Below are 17,157 nucleotides of genomic sequence, written 5' to 3'. Positions count from 1 at the left end.
TCTACCTAAAAACAAATCTCACCTTTCCCTGGGTTCTGCCATACTCCTGAGGGGGAGGGAGGATGTGCCTGCAGGGTTATTACTTTCAATTCCTCTATTTGCTACAATATAACCATTTGCTTCATTTATTGCCTCTGTATCCACACCCTGGCCAATGTTATCTCCCCTTTTCCCACAATGGATCTAACAAGACAAAAGGGTGGCCAGGGGATGTTTAAAACAATGTAACCAGGGGGAGGGATGATGTATTCTGGCTAGGTGTCTCAGACAAGATTGTGCCCTCTGAAGTCCTTTCAAACGGGACCGAAGGGGAGGGGACGGGGGTGTCACAATAGAAGTGTATATAATATATAGTATATAATATATATATAATATATATAATATATACTGCTAAGCTTGTAAGCCGCCCTGAGTCTCCGGAGAAGGGCGGGATATAAATGTAATAAATAAATAAATAAATAAAAATGCTATGAGTTTGAATGTTTGAGTGTGGTCTCTGGTTTAGAACTTCCTATTGAAGCTTCTCTCAGAGATCCACCGCACTTTGCAAACTGCTTTTTTCTATTTTCTGCAGAATAAACTCTTTTCTTACCAATCTATTTTAATTTTGTTTTAATTCCATTCCCAACAAAATGAGATTTATTTTTGAGGAGATAAAAAACTCACTTTAAGCTGTAGAGAACAATTTTATGTATGGTTTAATAAACAGATTATTCAAGTATTATAAGACTATCAGATTTTCTCTATTCTGCTTGTAAATTCCAGTGATTTAATAATGTTGTTACAATTGAGCTACTCCAGCCCTAAAACGTTTAACCTTAAATCCAGGATCTACTCACCCCATTCCTCTTGCCAGCTCTGTGTCACCTTCTGATGAGACAACAACTTACCAGACATGTCCCTTAGTCTACTTTTATAGTCACAAGTTTTAGATTGTTAGCTGTTTGCTCAGCTCATGTTCATCCTTGAGTCCATCTGACAACATTGTTTCTCCCTTTTTGCATCAAGGCACAAAAAAGGGGAATGATTTGTCGCTCAAGGCTGTTATCCTATGATATTTCCCTTTGCCCAAAGGGAGAGACTTTCACTAAGAGATTTATGAAAAATGAAGGCATCTGTAATCAAGTGTATGTGAAGCTACAAAAACTTTAAGCAAACACAAAAAATGAGGGATTCATTTAGACTAGAAATGAAACTCAATTTTCATTCTTTTTTCACATGACTGAATCTCTATCCTTGGGCTTGTTTTGCATACATAGAAAAACAGAACAAATAAGAAAGGCGAACCGGGAATAAAGATCTGTGGTTGAAGTATAGCTCTGGATACAGATGGAGGCTCTGGCAGTCAGCTGGGAGATTGTGTAATGACATCAGTTAAGATCAGAAAAGCCAAATGCCTCTGAAACCAAGCATCCTCCCTTTGGCTGCTTCTTTAGGGCGGGCAGGACCAGGCCCTAGAGAGCAGGGAAAGAATGGAATGTGTAGCTGGGGGGTGGGGAGAGAAGAGGGGCATTTCTGGGCTTCCTTTATTTCTCTAGCAGCTAAACACAACCCAGTAGAGGGTGGTCTGGGGATGAGAAAAGGGGAAGAAAAAGCAATTCACCTCACTTTTTCCTTGGGTTTGAGCCAAAGGTTTTACAGTTTTCCATGTGTGTCTCCAGCTGAGCTGTTTCTCCTTCTACTGCTTCCTGAAAAACAACCAAAAAGAGCATTTGTGCTGGGCTATGCTCCCAGAACCAGCAAATGCTTCTCTGCTTGCTTTTCCTCCTGGCTTCATTCCTGGGCTTACTTTAGGTTCCATTCCAATTGCTTCTCTGCTTGCCTTCCCACCCACCCGTCTGTCCATTTACTATATTCTAGGCGGCGTTAAGCCATTTTTCCTGAAATGCTTCCAACATAAAATATATAATCCAGTAACCAAAAGAGTGGGGGCATGGAAGCAATGATTGAACTTCCAGAATATGCCTGTTGAAACAAATACTTTTTCAAATTGCCCTCTTTGTAGGCTGATCTATACATCAAGCTTGCTGGTTTGTTTATTTATAATCTATTTTAAAAAACCTAAAAAATAATACATCAATGATAGAACAAAACAGAAACAGTATAAGATCCGATCTGGGTCAGTCACCAGGACCAGAGGTTTACTCTTCTGAACTTTCAGACTCATGCTGGAACCCATCCTCAGAGAACTTCTCTCTACTGGAATACATGCTCTGGGCTATTCTTTGCATTGTATTTATGTGGTGCCTTCCTATTGACTGACTGATGTGTTGACAGCTGGCAAATAGCTGTCATTTCCTTGTGCTGCCAATCCCTGAGCTCCTAAGTAACTGATAAGTTGGTGGTAAATCAGCTATTTTATTTTTATTTTTTTATTTTAATTCCATTTATATCCTGCCCTTCTCCGAAGACTCAGGGCGGCTTACAAACTTAGCAGTAGCTTTCATTCTATGTATATACCTGCTTATTAGGGCTTTCACACACACCCCAAGCGGCATTATTACAAAGTCAGCTTAATTGCCCCCAACAATCTGGGTCCCATTTCCCAGGCTTCAATAATTTCCCTGGCTATCTTTGTGCCTGCATGGCCAACAGTTTTAGTAGCTGTGAAATTGAAATTGTCCTTGTTCATTGCCATGTGAGGCTATCAATGAGTTTGGATATGCTCATCAGAATGCTTGTTTGTATCCTTGCAATCTAGTGGGTTAGCTTCCTCCTCATCTATGCCACATAATTACAGGGGCAATAATACTAGTAAATTACATTAGAAGTATCTCTCACCTCCAAGTGCCTTGGTGGAGCAGTGGGCTAATGCCTCCTTAAGTAACACCAGCTGCCTGCAATTAGTGCAGGTTCGCATCCCACCAGGCTCAAGGTTGACTCAGCCTTCCATCCTTCCGAGGTAGGTAAAATGAGGACCCAGATTGTTGGGGGCAATAAGCTGACTTTGTAATAATGCCGCTTGGGGGGGGAGCGAAAGCCCTAATAAGCAGGCATATACATAGAATGAAGGCTATTGCTAAGCACATTGATTTGTGCTTTAAATTGTAAGCCGCCCTGAGTCTTCGGAGAAGGCCAGGATATAAATGGGATTTTTTTTAAAAAAAGTGATCTTTGCAATGCATGATTTGTCTTTATATGGTAGCTCCTAGGCAGTGCACAATACCTACTTGCAGATCTTGGAAGCTGCATTCTACTGCTTCCAAAATGTTTTTGAGGTATGGCAGGGTGTGCCATATAGCTGGTCTTCTACTTTCTTTCTTCCTTTCTCTCCTTTGCACGTTGTGCAGGCATCTTGTAATAAATGCTTGAGGATACCCATCCTGCCTGAATTGTTCACATAGGTACTGTCAGGCTTGCCTTAACTAGGTCCCTAGGAAAGAAAGACCTTCAACTTCATTTGATTGAAGTAATAGGTTCTTTAAAAAAAAGTTTTATTGATTTTCTATTTTTACATTTAAATATTTAAAAAGCAACATGGTGGCTGAGTTAACTGATAATTCAATTACATACAAATACATTTAGTACAAGTCTCATTAAATATTTCCTCTCTTTTCCCCTTACTGTTTACTGTCTCATGTTTAAACTACTATAATTCTTATTATGTCAATTAATTTCTTACATTTATCAATAATTTTAGTTTGTACATATTCTAGTTATTTTAACATTTAATCTTTATAGACTATTAATGTCCTAATCAGTTTTTCCCAATTTTTAGTTTCCCATTACTAATTAAATTTAACATTTAATATTTATAATTTCCAAGTTTTAAATAACCACAGTTTCCTTCACCATCTTATATCAACTAATTAATAATACAGTATAACATTCTTATTTTCTATTAATTTCCAAATGTCTTAAATTTAGTAACCAAAATTTCTCTTATTTCAACATTAAATACTTCCTCTCTTTTTCTCTTGGTGTCTACTATCTCATATTTAAGCTAGTAATTTTTATTATAGTAGCTAAATAAAAAACATGCTTGTTTACATTTATCAATAGATTTTTAACTTATATATATCTTAATTACTTTTACATTCAACCTTTATAAGCAAATCAATATTCAAATTTAACTTTTAATATTTATATTTCCAAGTTTTAAATGACCAAATTTTTCTTTATCTCAGTTCATAACAAAATCTAGTATTCAAAATACACATCTTGTCTATTTGAGTATGTTCTATTTTAATTCTCACTTAAAAGACAAAACCCCAATTTTCTTCAGCCTTATTCTAGCTTTCTTTCTTTGCCAACTCACCTTCCAAGTCAGTGCTTTTATGTCATCAAATAGATCTCCCTGTATTATTATATATATTGTTTGAAGTAGAAAAGGGCATCTGGTCATCATTTTTTTGGAAGGACTAACAAACTGTCTCTCTATTTTTCCATCTCAACATAGTTGTCCTGAAATGTTTATCTTCCCTTCAGTCTGTTCTTCTTCTTGATCCTCAGGTTTTTTTCTGGTTTATATACAGAGTCTTTTCCATTTTCCATGTTGTCAGTCTCTTTTCTGGGTTTTCCATTAACTGTGTTTGTTGGTCAATTGAATCTTCTATCATAGTATTTAATTGTTCCACTTCTTCTATTACATTCTGTGCAGATAATTTAGTTGTAATCAAAGTTTGGGTTTGTATATCTAGGCTGACATCTTGTTCTTTTCTGTTGCTTCTTATTTCATCAGTAGCTGTAAGAATAGTTTCATAAATTGCTTTCAACATAAAGAGAATCTGTTCCTGATCTTCATCCATGTTCTCTTAGTAGAGTGTTAAGTTAAAAGCTTTACAACCAGAGAATGACAATAATTTTATCACTGAGTATAGAACACAGCTGGGCTTCTCACAGTTGATATCTGTCAAGGTTGCAGTCTTATCTATAGTCTGGGCTTCAAGGCAAGTCTCTTTTTTAGGCAATAACAAATTGTAATATCAGGTTTAGCCACAAGATGTCACCCATACCATTTAGGGTTTTTTTTAAAGTCCAAAATTTTTATAATCCTTTGTCCAATTTTACTTCTTTTTATAGTAAAAACCCAAATCTTCAATAAGAAGATTTTAGTCCACAAATCTTAGAAAGATAAAGATCCAGTCAGAATCAGGTTAATCTTGCAATGTTTTAAGCTCCCCTGGATAGTCAGTCGCCATTATTTTTAGAGGGTGGGATAGAATCTCCCTTCCCTCTCTTACGGGGGGGGGGAACTTTGGTCACCACTGGTCATCTTCTAAGCCCCCTCAAGTGCCTTGCCCTTGGCTCGTGGGTGGAGCACATTCTCCTCATGCACCTCGGTACCTACTGCAGCGGCAGCCACTCATGCAGGTCCATTAGGCCGCTGCTCAGAGCTGCAGGCCTGCCCAGCATGAAGGAGTTGAAGTAGTCAGCTAGGAAGCCCCGCATAGAGGTGGTAGAGCATGCCCAGGGCCAGCAGGCAAAAGGCCACCCCAAGTGGGGAAAGCTGGATCCCCATCAGCATCATGGCTGCCCAGGCCCAGCAGAGATGGGGAGGCATGCAATCCTAGCTGGGACCGGGGGGCCATGGCATGATGGGGATCTGGCTTTCCCCGCTGGGGGTGGCCTTTGGCTAGCTGGGCTCTATCACTTCTACTTGAGCTTGCTAGCTGGTTATTTTGCCTCCTTCATGCTAGGTGGGTTGCATGAGCGGCTGGTGGCAGCAGCCCAAGGCAGGGCCAAGGTGCATTGGGTGCTTGAGGGGGAACAGGCTCCACAAGCAGGCCAAGGGCAAGACCTGCGAGGGGGCCAAGGAGATGACCAGCAGCGACCTGTTCTCCAACTGCAAGTAAAAACAGGTGGGACAGAGTAGGCACATCCAGCAGTCTGCATCATGTGCCTGCCCCTTCCCCTACTCCGCCTGCTGCTGGAGGGCTGGCCTGTATTGGCAGCAGGCTATGAAGCCCCAGAGTGTGCCGGTCGAGGGGCTGGCAGGCTGTGGCTGCTGACAGACACTGCCAGCCCCCATGCGCTCACTGACCTCTGTGGGGGAGGGGCGATGATGTCAGGCAGCAGCTGCCCCAGCCCCTGCCTCACCTTGCCCCCATGGCAATGGCACCCTCACCCCACAGGATGAGCCTCCTGCCCTCCTGCCCATCGCCCCACCCACCAGAGACCCCCTGGATCTCCCCCAACCTTACACATCCCCCACAGGCATCCCCCACAAGCAAGATTAAGGTGGCCACGCTCCCTGGCAACACCCACACAGTCTGCCATGACCACTGCAGCCATGCCCAACTAATGGGTCACCCATCCCACCCTCCCAAGGGCACCACAATGCTGATGCAGCCCTGGCACTTTGTGATAAATAAGTGGGTTTTGGGTTGCAGTTTGGGCACTCGGTCTCTAAAATGTTCGCCATCACTGCCCTACTACAGGAAGGTACATACAATATTGTTGCCATTACTACTACTACTAATAATAATAATAATAATAATTTTATTTGTATACCGCCCTTCTCCCGAAGGACTCAGGGCGGTGAACAGGGCAAACATATAAAAATACAAGAATACAAACATTAAAAAAGATTAAACAGGTGCCCAGAAGCTAAGAACAATAAATTAAAATACATTAAAACAATATTAAAATCTAAACCCATCACCCATCAGGCCAGGCCGGCTTGTTCGAACAAGTAGGTCTTCAGATCGCGTTGGAAGGAGCGAAGGTCGGGCACCGTCCGGAGCTCAACCAGCAAACGGTTCCACAATTCCGGCATGCCCACAGAGAAGGACCTCCCCCTGGGGGCCACCAGGCGACATTCTCTGACTGGTGGCACCCTGAGGAGGCCCTCTCTGTGGGAGCGCACTGGGCGGAGGGAAGTTGATGCCGGCAGCAGGTGATCCCTAAGGTACTTCGGACCCATGCCATGTAGGGCTTTAAAAACCATTACCATCACCTTGAATCTCACCCGGAAGACAACTGGCAGCCAATGCAGCTCACGGAGCAGAGGTGTAACATGGGAGTATCAGGAGACTCCCAACACAACTCTCGCGGCTGCATTCTGTACCAGTTGGAGCCTCCGAGTGGTTCTCAAGGGCAGCCCCATGTAGAGAGCGTTGCAGTAGTCTAAACGAGAGGTCACGAGCGCATGAGTGACCGTACGTAAGGCATCACGGTCTAGATAGGGCCGCAACTGGTGCACCAGGAGAACCTGGGCAAAGGCCCCCCCTAGTCACAGCTACTATGTGATCTTCTAAAGAGAGCTGTGAATCTAGAAGAACTCCCAAGTTGCGAGCTCTATCTATGGGAGGTAATAACTCACCTCCCATGGTGAGAGATGGAATGATCTGAGTTTCTTGAGATGCTGGCACGTACAGCCACTCCGTCTTGTCAGGGTTGAGTCAAAGCCTGTTCTTCCCCATCCAGATCTGAACCGCCTCCAGGCAACAGGACATCACATCGAGGGCATCACTGGGGTGGTTTGGGGTCAAAATAAAAAGCTGGGTATCATCAGCATACTGATGATAAAGGTAAAGGTAAAGGTTCCCCCGCACATGCGTGCTAGTCGTTTCCGACTCTAGGGGCCGGTGCTCATCTCCGTTTCAAAGCCGAAGAGCCAGCGCTTGTCCGAGGACGTCTCCGTGGTCATGTGGCCGGCATGACTAGACGCCAAAGGCGCACGGAACGCTGTTACCTTCCCACCGTAGTGGTCCCTATTTTTCTACTTGCATTTTTACGTGCTTTCGAACTGCTAGGTTGGCAGAAGCTGGGACGAGTAACAGGCGCTCGCTCTGTTACGCGGCACTCGGGATTCGACCCGCCAAACTGCCGACCTTCTGGTCGACAAGCTCAGCGTCCTAACCCACTGAGCCACCGCGTCCCTTTCATACTGATGATACCCAACTCCAAAACCACGAATGATCTCACCCAGCGGTTTCATATAGATGTTGAACAGGAGAGGCGAGAGGACCGACCCCTGAGGAACTCCACAAGCGAGAGGCCTCGAGGTCGACCTCTGCCCTCCTGCCAACACTGACTGCGAATGTCCCAGGAGATAGGAGGAGAACCACTGAAGAACCGTGCCTCCCACTCCCAATCCCCTGAGATGCCGCAGCAGGATACCATGGTCAATGGTATCGAAAGCCACTGAGAGGTCTAATAGGACTAGGACAGAGGAATATCCCCTGTCCCGGGCCCTCCAGAGATCATTCACCAGAGCGACCAATGCCGTCTCCGTGCTGTACCCGGGCCTGAAACCCGATTGGTACGGGTCTGGATAATCCGCTTCATCCAGAACCAGAGGGAGCTGATGCGCCACCACACTCTCAACAACCTTCGCAAGAAAGCGAAGGTTGGAGACAGGATGAAAGTTGTTTAACACAGCTGGGTCCAAGGCAGGCTTCTTGAGGAGAGGTCTCACCACCGCCTCCTTCAAGACGGCGGGAAAACTACCCTAACTCAAAGATGCAGATATAACTGCCTGGAACCAGCCTCGTGTCGACAAATCCAGTTCAGATGGGAAATACCTATTGGAATTGTGGTAAATTATGCAGGGACCAGATACAGATTGGATACAATCTTAAAAGCAAAAGATTTCTACACTAAGGTCCTGAAAGCAGGTTTACCACCATCTCCCCGAATTAAAAGAACAGAAGCTAGACAAGATGATAAACAATTGAGTGAAGGGGCAATGTTACTGCCCCTTGAGGAGACGCAGAAGCCGGAGGCCGTGGAGCAGAGTTTGGCATTAAAGGAAGATCTAAAAGAACAGAGGATGACAAGAGCTGCACATAAGCGTATGGAAAAAGAGCAAAAACAAAAGTCTGTAACTGGTCCAGCTACGCAAGATGCGGCCGTTTCAGAGCCTGTGGGAGGAGCACGTCCTAAGAGAGCAACAGCTGATCTTCAGGCCATGTTCCAAAGGCTCATGGTCACCAGAGATGGTGAAGTTCCTGACATGGAATGTTAATGGGTTAAATTCACCACAGAAAAGAAAGAAAGTATTTTTTATCTGAAACAACATAAAAATGACATTGTTTGCTTACAAGAGACACATATTGCATTAAAAGATCAAAAATATTTGATTAATTCCCGATTGGGAACACATTTTGCATCTTCTGCTCCGGACAAGAAGGCTGGAGTGGTTATTTACTTAAGAAAAGACTTTTCAGCAAGATTGATTGAATCGGATAAACAAGCGAGATATGTTAGTATTGAATTAACATTACAAGGAAAGAAAGTTCTTCTTATTGGATTATATGCTCCAAATCAACAACAGCAAAAAAAATTTAATTTTTTACATCAGAGACTAATTGAACTGGATTACAAATCTGTTATTATGATGGGGGACTGGAATGGGGTTTTGGTGCCATCTGAAGATAAGAAGGGATCTTCTAAAAACTTTTTTAATTCAAAATTGCCTAAAGCTTTTTTTGATTTGAAGGAAGATCTGGAATTAAGAGATGTATGGCGGGAAAGGAATATGAGAGACAGAGATTTTACTTTTTTTCGGATAGACATAAATCTTTTTCCAGGATTGACTTCATTTTGACTACTACTGATCTTTCCACTTCGGTTAAGAAGGTTAAGATTTTTCCTAGGACAATGTCTGACCATAGTCCTGTTTGGTTGGAGTTCTTTGCTGAAGATACTAGTAGGAGATCCTGGAGGCTGAATGAGAATTTATTTACAAATGACTTGTTCTTGCAGAAATTGTTGTGATTCAGGGTCAGCCTGTGGGTTCGGCAGTTGGGTCGGACGACTCAGAGGAGGAGGGGGGTGTTGAAGATCTTGCTGATGATAGCCCTCAGGCAGGGCCCTCCCACTTGGTCACCATGGAGACCCAGCTGTGTGAGCCTGACAGTGTGGATGAAGATGACCCACAGCTGGCCCTGTTCAAGGACGCCCGACGCAGGAGGCAGTCAAGTAGGAGTAAACAGAGGAAGGCTGTGGGGCTTCTCGGAAGGAGGCAGAGAGAGGCCACGCCCTGAACTCTTTATAAAGGGAATGTGTGGGGGAGGGCTGGTTTGCTGAAAGCAACCGCTCAGATAGTGTTTCAAAGCTCCTGTATCTTGGTTCGTGTCTTGTTTGTTTTTGTTAGTAATAAATTTGGCAGACGTTTTTCCAGCGTCTTGCCGTTTGTAAAGGGGTTGCCTTTTCTGCAGGGCCGGTAGCAGGCTGGTACAGAACAGAAATGTAGAGAACATATGAAAGAATTTTTTGTCATGAATATGCATAAAGTTTTTGATTTATATGAATAATGCTTATAGGCGTAAGCAAGTGCAAAAACGTTTAGATATTGAGGAAGAGATTAAAATTAAGGAGAAAAAGTTCATTTTGAATCCATTGGATAATAATTTAAAGATCAATACATTTATTGAAAGAACAATTTAATATGCTATTGGCTGATCAAGTAGCAACTAATTTGCGTTATGCCAAACACAATACTTTTTGTAACGCCAATAAGCCTGGTAGATGGTTGGCTTATCAATTAAGGAAGAAACAGAAATTACGTACTATAGACAAAATAGAATATAAAGGAAAAGAAGTCTACCAACAAAATTTGATTAAGAGGAGTTTTCTAGATTTTTACTCGAAATTATATTCTAAAGAGAATATACAAGCTTTAGATGTAGACAAGTATTTACAGGGAGCTCATTTTCCAAGACTTTCACAAGAACAACAACTTGAGATGAATTGCCCAATTACATCAGAAGAAATTTCTTTAGCTATTAAACAGTTGAAATTGGGCAAAGCTCCGGTAACAGATGGATTAACAGCAATTTATTATAAAAAGTTGCTGCCTGAAATGATTGAACCCTTAAAGATCTTGTTTAATGAGATTCAGACTGGAGGCGCAGTTCCTCCATCATGGAGGACAGCTTTTGTATCGTTGATCCCAAAGGAGGATCAAGATCTTACTCAACCTAAAAATTATAGACCTATATCGCTTTTAAATACAGATTATAAGATTTTTGCTAAAGTATTGGCTAATAGATTAATGCACGTTTTGAAACAAATGATTCATAATGATCAATCGGGATTTATATCTGGGAGGTATATGAAATATAATGTAAGACAAATTGTTAACTTGCTTGAATATTTGGATAAGAACAACCAAGTCTCCGCAGCATTGATATTTTTGGATGCAGAGAAAGCCTTTGACCAATTGAATTGGCAATTTTTATTAAGAGTCGTTGAGGAGATGAATTTTGGAGAAGGTTTTCTACATGCTATTAAAGCTATATATCAACAACAAACTGCACAAATTATAGTTAATGGGGGATTAACAGAGATTTTTAAAATTGAAAAAGGTACAAGACAGGGTTGCCCCCTATCACCATTATTGTTTGTTTTAACATTAGAGATTTTACTAATTAAAATTCGAGAGTCCTCTTTGATAAGGGGAATTAAAATAAAACAGAATGATTATAGATTGAGAGCTTTTGCTGATGACTTGGTTTTGACAATATCCCAACCGTTGCAGTCGGTTATAGACTTGATGGAAATTATAACTCAGTATGGTAAGGTTTCTGGGTTTAAGGTGAATAGTAATAAGACTAAGATATTATCCAAGAATTTATCTATGAGTGAAAGGGATATATTATCTGAATTAACAGGTTTTGAAATAGTGAAGAAGGTTAAATATCTAGGAGTATATATTTCAGCCTCAAATGTAAAATTGTATAAGAATAATTATGAAACACTATGGTTGAAGGTACAAAAGGACTTAAATAATTGGAAAAAATTACAATTATCATTACTGGGAAGAATTGCAGTTGTTAAAATGAATGTTCTACCAAAGTTTCTTTTTCTGTTTCAGATGATACCTATATTGAAAAAGGATGCCAACCTTGATCAATGGCAGAAGGGTATTAACAAATTTATCTGGGCGGGGAAAAAACCAAGAGTTAAATTCAAGATTTTACAAGATGCCAGGGAAAGAGGGGGACTCAAGGCGCCGAACTTGAAATTGTACTATGATGCGGTTGCCTTGACCTGGGTTAGTGATTGGCTTAATCTAACTAACAAGAGAATACTGCATCTTGAGGGATGGGATTTGGTATATGGATGGCATGCATACTTGCTTTATGATAAGAAGGTAGACAGGGCTTTTAAATCTCATATTCTTAGAAGTGCTTTATTGCGTGTCTGGAAAAAGTATTATTATAAGTTAAATTATAAAATACCGATTTGGGGAATTCCTGGACACGCGATAGAGGGCGTATCTATGGGAGTGAGTATGGATATGGTTTCTTATAAGGAACTACTTAGATTGCAAGGGAATGATTGGCAACTTAAACCAGTAGAGGAGTTAAGACAAGAAAACATAAGTTTATTTATTTATTTATTTATTTATTTGTTTTTATAAACCGCCCTTCTCCCGAGGGACTCGGGGCGGTGTACAGAATAAGGTGGGCATACAGAATGAACAATAGTGAAAAAAACAATAGTAAAATACAAGCTGGGACCCCAATTAGAGCTATCAGGCCAGGCCGGACTGGTGGAACAGGTAAGTTTTTAATTCGCGTCGGAAGGTGCGGAGGTCAGGGGCCATCCGGATTTCGGTTGGTAAGCTGTTCCAGAGGGCTGGCGCACCCACTGAGAATGCCCTCCCCCTGGGGGCCACCAGCCGACATTCCTTGAGCGGTGGCACCCTGAGGAGGCCCTCTCTGTGGGAGCGCACAGGACGGTGGGGTGCTGACATTGGCAGAAGGTGCTCCCGTAGGTAGTCCGGACCCATGCCATGTAGGGCTTTGTATGTCATTGTTAGCACCTTGAACTTCACACGGAAGGCAACCGGAAGCCAGTGCAGCGCACGGAGGAGAGGTGTGATATGGGAGTATCGGGAGGCTCCCAAGAGTGTCCGTGCCGCTGCACTTTGCACCAGTTGAAGCTTCCGAGTGGATCTCAAGGGCAGCCCCATGTAGAGAGTGTTACAATAGTCTAGGCGAGAGGTCACAAGAGCATGGGTGACTGTACGTAAGGCATCCAGGTCCAGATAAGGCCGTAATTGGCGAACTAGTCGAACCCGGGAGAAGGCCCCCTTGGTCACAGCTCCTATGTGATCTTCCAGGGAGAGCTGCGAGTCAAGGAGGACACCCAGGTTGCGGGCCCTATCAACAGGGGGTAGTAACTTGTCCCCGATGTTAAGGGATGGGATGTTCTGAGTATCCTGGCTTGCCGGTACGTACAGCCATTCAGTCTTGTCCGGGTTCAGTTGAAGCCTGTTCCTCCCCATCCATTCCCGGACCGCTTTCAGGCAGTGGGACATCACGTCGAGGGCATCACTGATGTTGTTTGGAGTTGAGATGAAAAGCTGGGTGTCATCAGCATACTGATGGTACCCTACTCCAAAGCTGCGAATGATCTCGCCCAGCGGTTTCATGTAGATGTTGAACAGGAGAGGCGAGAGGACCGACCCCTGAGGGACTCCGCAAGCGAGAGGCCTCGGGGTCGACCTCTGTCCCCCTGCCAACACCGACTGCGAGCGACCCTGGAGAAAGGAGGAGAACCAGTGCAGAACCGTGCCTCCCACTCCCAGTCCCCTGAGGCGTCGCAGCAAGATACCATGGTCGATGGTATCGAAAGCCGCCGAGAGGTCTAATAAGACTAGGACAGAGGAATGGCCCCTGTCCCGGGCTCTCCAGAGATCATTTATCAGAGCGACCAATGCCGTCTCCGTGCTGTAGCCCGGCCTGAAGCCCGATTGGTACGGGTCTAGATAAACCGCTTCATCCAGGATCTGAGGGAGTTGGTGCGCCACCACGCTCTCAACAACCTTCGCAAGGAAGCGAAGATTGGAGACTGGACGAAAGTTATTCAGTGAGGATGGGTCCAAGGTGGGCTTCTTGAGGAGAGGTCTCACCACCGCCTCCTTCAAGGCGGTGGGGAAGTGACCCTCACTCAAAGAAGCAGAGATGACCGCCAGGAACCAGCCTCGTGTCCCCTCTCGAGCTGCATATGCCAGCCAGGAAGGGCACGGGTCCAGTAAGCATGTGGAGGAGCTCAACCTCCTCATAATCCTGTCCACTTCCTTAGGAGTCACAGGATCAAATTCCTCCCAGATGACGTCGACAAGACTGTCCATGCCTTGTTCTTCCAGCTCAGCCCAGTTGGAGTCCAGGCCGGTTCGGATCCGAGCAATTTTATCCAGCAGATATTGACCGAATTCCTCGGCTCGACCCTGCAAGGGTTCCTCCCTCACCTCTTGGTTCAGTAGGGAGCGAGTCACCCTGAACAAGGCAGCCGGGCGATTATCTGCGGACACGATGAGGGTGGAAAAGTAGCTGGATTTTGCCACCCTTATCGCAGCGAGATAAGACCTGGTGAGGATTCTTAATCGCAATCGGTCGGTTTCTTGGTTTCAATATACCCAATTGAAAGCTAGGTGGAAGTCAGATCAAAAGGTTGGCATCACAACTACAGATCAAAATTTAGTAAAGCAAATTAGAGATTCAAATTGTGCACATATAAAGAGGATATATAATGCTTTAATTGAATTGGATTCGGAAACGGAACTGGTTAAAGACTGCATGATAAAGTGGGCACAAAATATTCAGGAACCAATTTTATTGGACACCTGGGAGATAATTTGGGTCAGAAATGTTAAATTTACCCAGGCTCAAAATTTAAGAGAAATTTTTTATAAAATGTTTTATAGATGGCATCTGGATCCCAAGAAGCTGTCCAACATGTATCCTAATCTACAGTCTAAATGTTGGAGGTGTGGTAGTTTAGAAGCTACTTATTTTCACATGTGGTGGACTTGTAGAAATATAAAAGCTTTTTGGATTAAAATTTGGTGGAACATTCAAAAGATTTTTAAGAGAAGTTTTCCCCGCAATTGTTTTTATTGGGCATTGTTGTAGATTGTGATGTTAAAGAAACTAACTTGATGTTGAACATGATAACAGCAGCAAGGTTACTGGTGGGACAATATTAGAAGAAGGATAGTTTGCCCACTGTAGAAGAATGGATGTTTAAAGTTTCGAATCTTGCAGAAATGTCTAAGATTTCTGCTTATCTAAAGGATCATTCACAGGAAAGATATATTTCAGTTTGGAGGAGATGGATAAATTATATTCAAAACAAATATGGGACTAAAAAGTATCATTTAGCTTATGAGTAGATTTTAGTGGGATATTGTTATTGGTACGTTGTTTGTAGTTATGTTAAAAGAGAGTTAAAGCACATTATGAATTTGGTTAATTGTATATTATGCATAATTTTTATTTAGAATATGATTATTGTAACTATAATCCTTTATTTAGCTCTGGGAAGTGGGGGGGGGAAGTGGGTGGGTTTGGGGTGGGAGGGATTTGGGGATATATTGTAAAATTTTGTTTTTGTAAAAAAAATTGTTTTGCATATATTTATAAATCAGAAGGAAAATAAAAAAAATAAGAAAAAAAACAAAGATGCAGATATAACCGCCTGGAATCAGCCTCGTGTCCCCTCCCGGGCCGCATAAACCAGCCAGGAAGGGCACAGATCCAATAAACATGTGGTGGAGCTCAGCCTCCCCATAATCCTGTCCACTTCCTCCGGAGTCACAGGATCGAACTCCTCCCAGATAACATCAACAAGACCACCCGTGTCCCAATCGTCAGACTCTGTCCAGTCGGAGTCCAAACCGGTCCGAATCCAAGCAATTTTGTCTGACAGATGTTGACTAAACTCCTTGGCACGACCCTGCAAGGGTTCCTCCCTCACCTCCTGATTAAGGAGGGAGCGGGTCACCCTAAACAGGCGATTATCTGCGGACGTGATAAGGGTAGCGAAGTGATTAGACCTCGCCACCCTTATCGCTGCGAGATAAGACCTAATATAGGTTCTTAGTCGCAATCGGTCGGATTCAGATCGGCTGGACCTCCAGCAGCTCTCTAGGCCCCGTCTCCGATGCTTCATCTCCCGGAGCTCCGCAGAAAACCATGGAGCCCACTGGGATCTGCACCGGGTCAGGGGCCGCAAGGATACAACTCGGTCAAGTGCCTCCGTGGCTGCCCTTTCCCAGGCTTCCACTAAGGCATCCGCCGAGCTGTGAGCAAAGGAGGCAGGTGGGGACCCCAGCACTGCCTGGAACCTCTCAGGGTCCATTAAGCACCTGGGGCGGAACCATCTAGTTGGCTCAACACACCCACGGCGGGGAGTGGCAAAACGGAAGACCAGCTGCAGGAGATGATGATTGGTCCATGACAGGGGCATAACAATTGGGGAGCCCGCACCAAGATCATCTAACCACCGTCCAGATAGAAAAACCAAATCCAGGGTGTGTCCTCCCACATGGGTTGGTCTATAAATTACTTGCGTCAGGTCCATGGCCGTCATGGAAGCCATGAACTCCCGAGCTAACTCAGATGATCCTCCCAGGGATGGTAGATTGAAGTCACCCAAAACCATAAGTTTGGGGAACTCAATCACCAGCCTCGAGAGGATATCGAGAAGCTCAGGCAGGGCTGCTGCTGCGCGACTAGGCGAAAGGTACACCAGCAGCAAGCCCAACTGCGCCCTAGGACCACACCTCAGTAGGAGAGATTCACACCCGACTATCTGGAAAACGGTGGCCTCCTGCGGACATAAGGTCTCCCTCATAACCACAGCCACTCCCCCACCCCTGCCCTGGGTCCAAGGCCGGTGTAGCACCTGGAAACCTGGTGGGCAAAGATCAACCGGGGGATACCACCCTCTGGGCCCAACCAAGTCTCCGCAATGCAAGCCAGGTCCGCCTGCTCACCCTCAACCAGATCACGGACGAGAGGAGCCTTATTAACGACGGACCTGGCATTCAAGTACACCAGCCGGAGCTCAGGTGGCTGCACATCCTCGCTCCTGGGACCTCGGGGCAAAAGCAGAGGGTCGGAGTGCCTCACCACTTGTAGATAGCGGGGATGCCCTCCCAGATGTCGATATGGCCCTCTGTTTGTACACCTGCTGCCCGTCACAGCTGTCCACGCTGAAAGAACGACGACAACGTGGTACGGGTGACGACGAGGTTTTCTTTACTTCAGAAAAGCCTAGCAGATACAAAGTCAGCGTTGGGAGCTAGCCGTCCCAACGCGTCTCTTATACATTGGGGGGTGATTAGCCCCACCCCTCCCCATGCAAACCAGCATCCGGCTGAGTCTGCTCAAAACCCGCCCCCTTCCCAGCTCTCCACACGTCACCCCGCCCTTTGTGCCTGAGCTCCCACACAGACTCCAGGTGAGTGTATGC

This window comes from Vipera berus (genome assembly GCF_964194415.1).
Source record: "Vipera berus genome assembly, chromosome: 2".
Lineage (NCBI taxonomy): Eukaryota > Metazoa > Chordata > Lepidosauria > Squamata > Viperidae > Vipera > Vipera berus.
Note: the sequence above shows the minus strand (reverse complement) of the source record.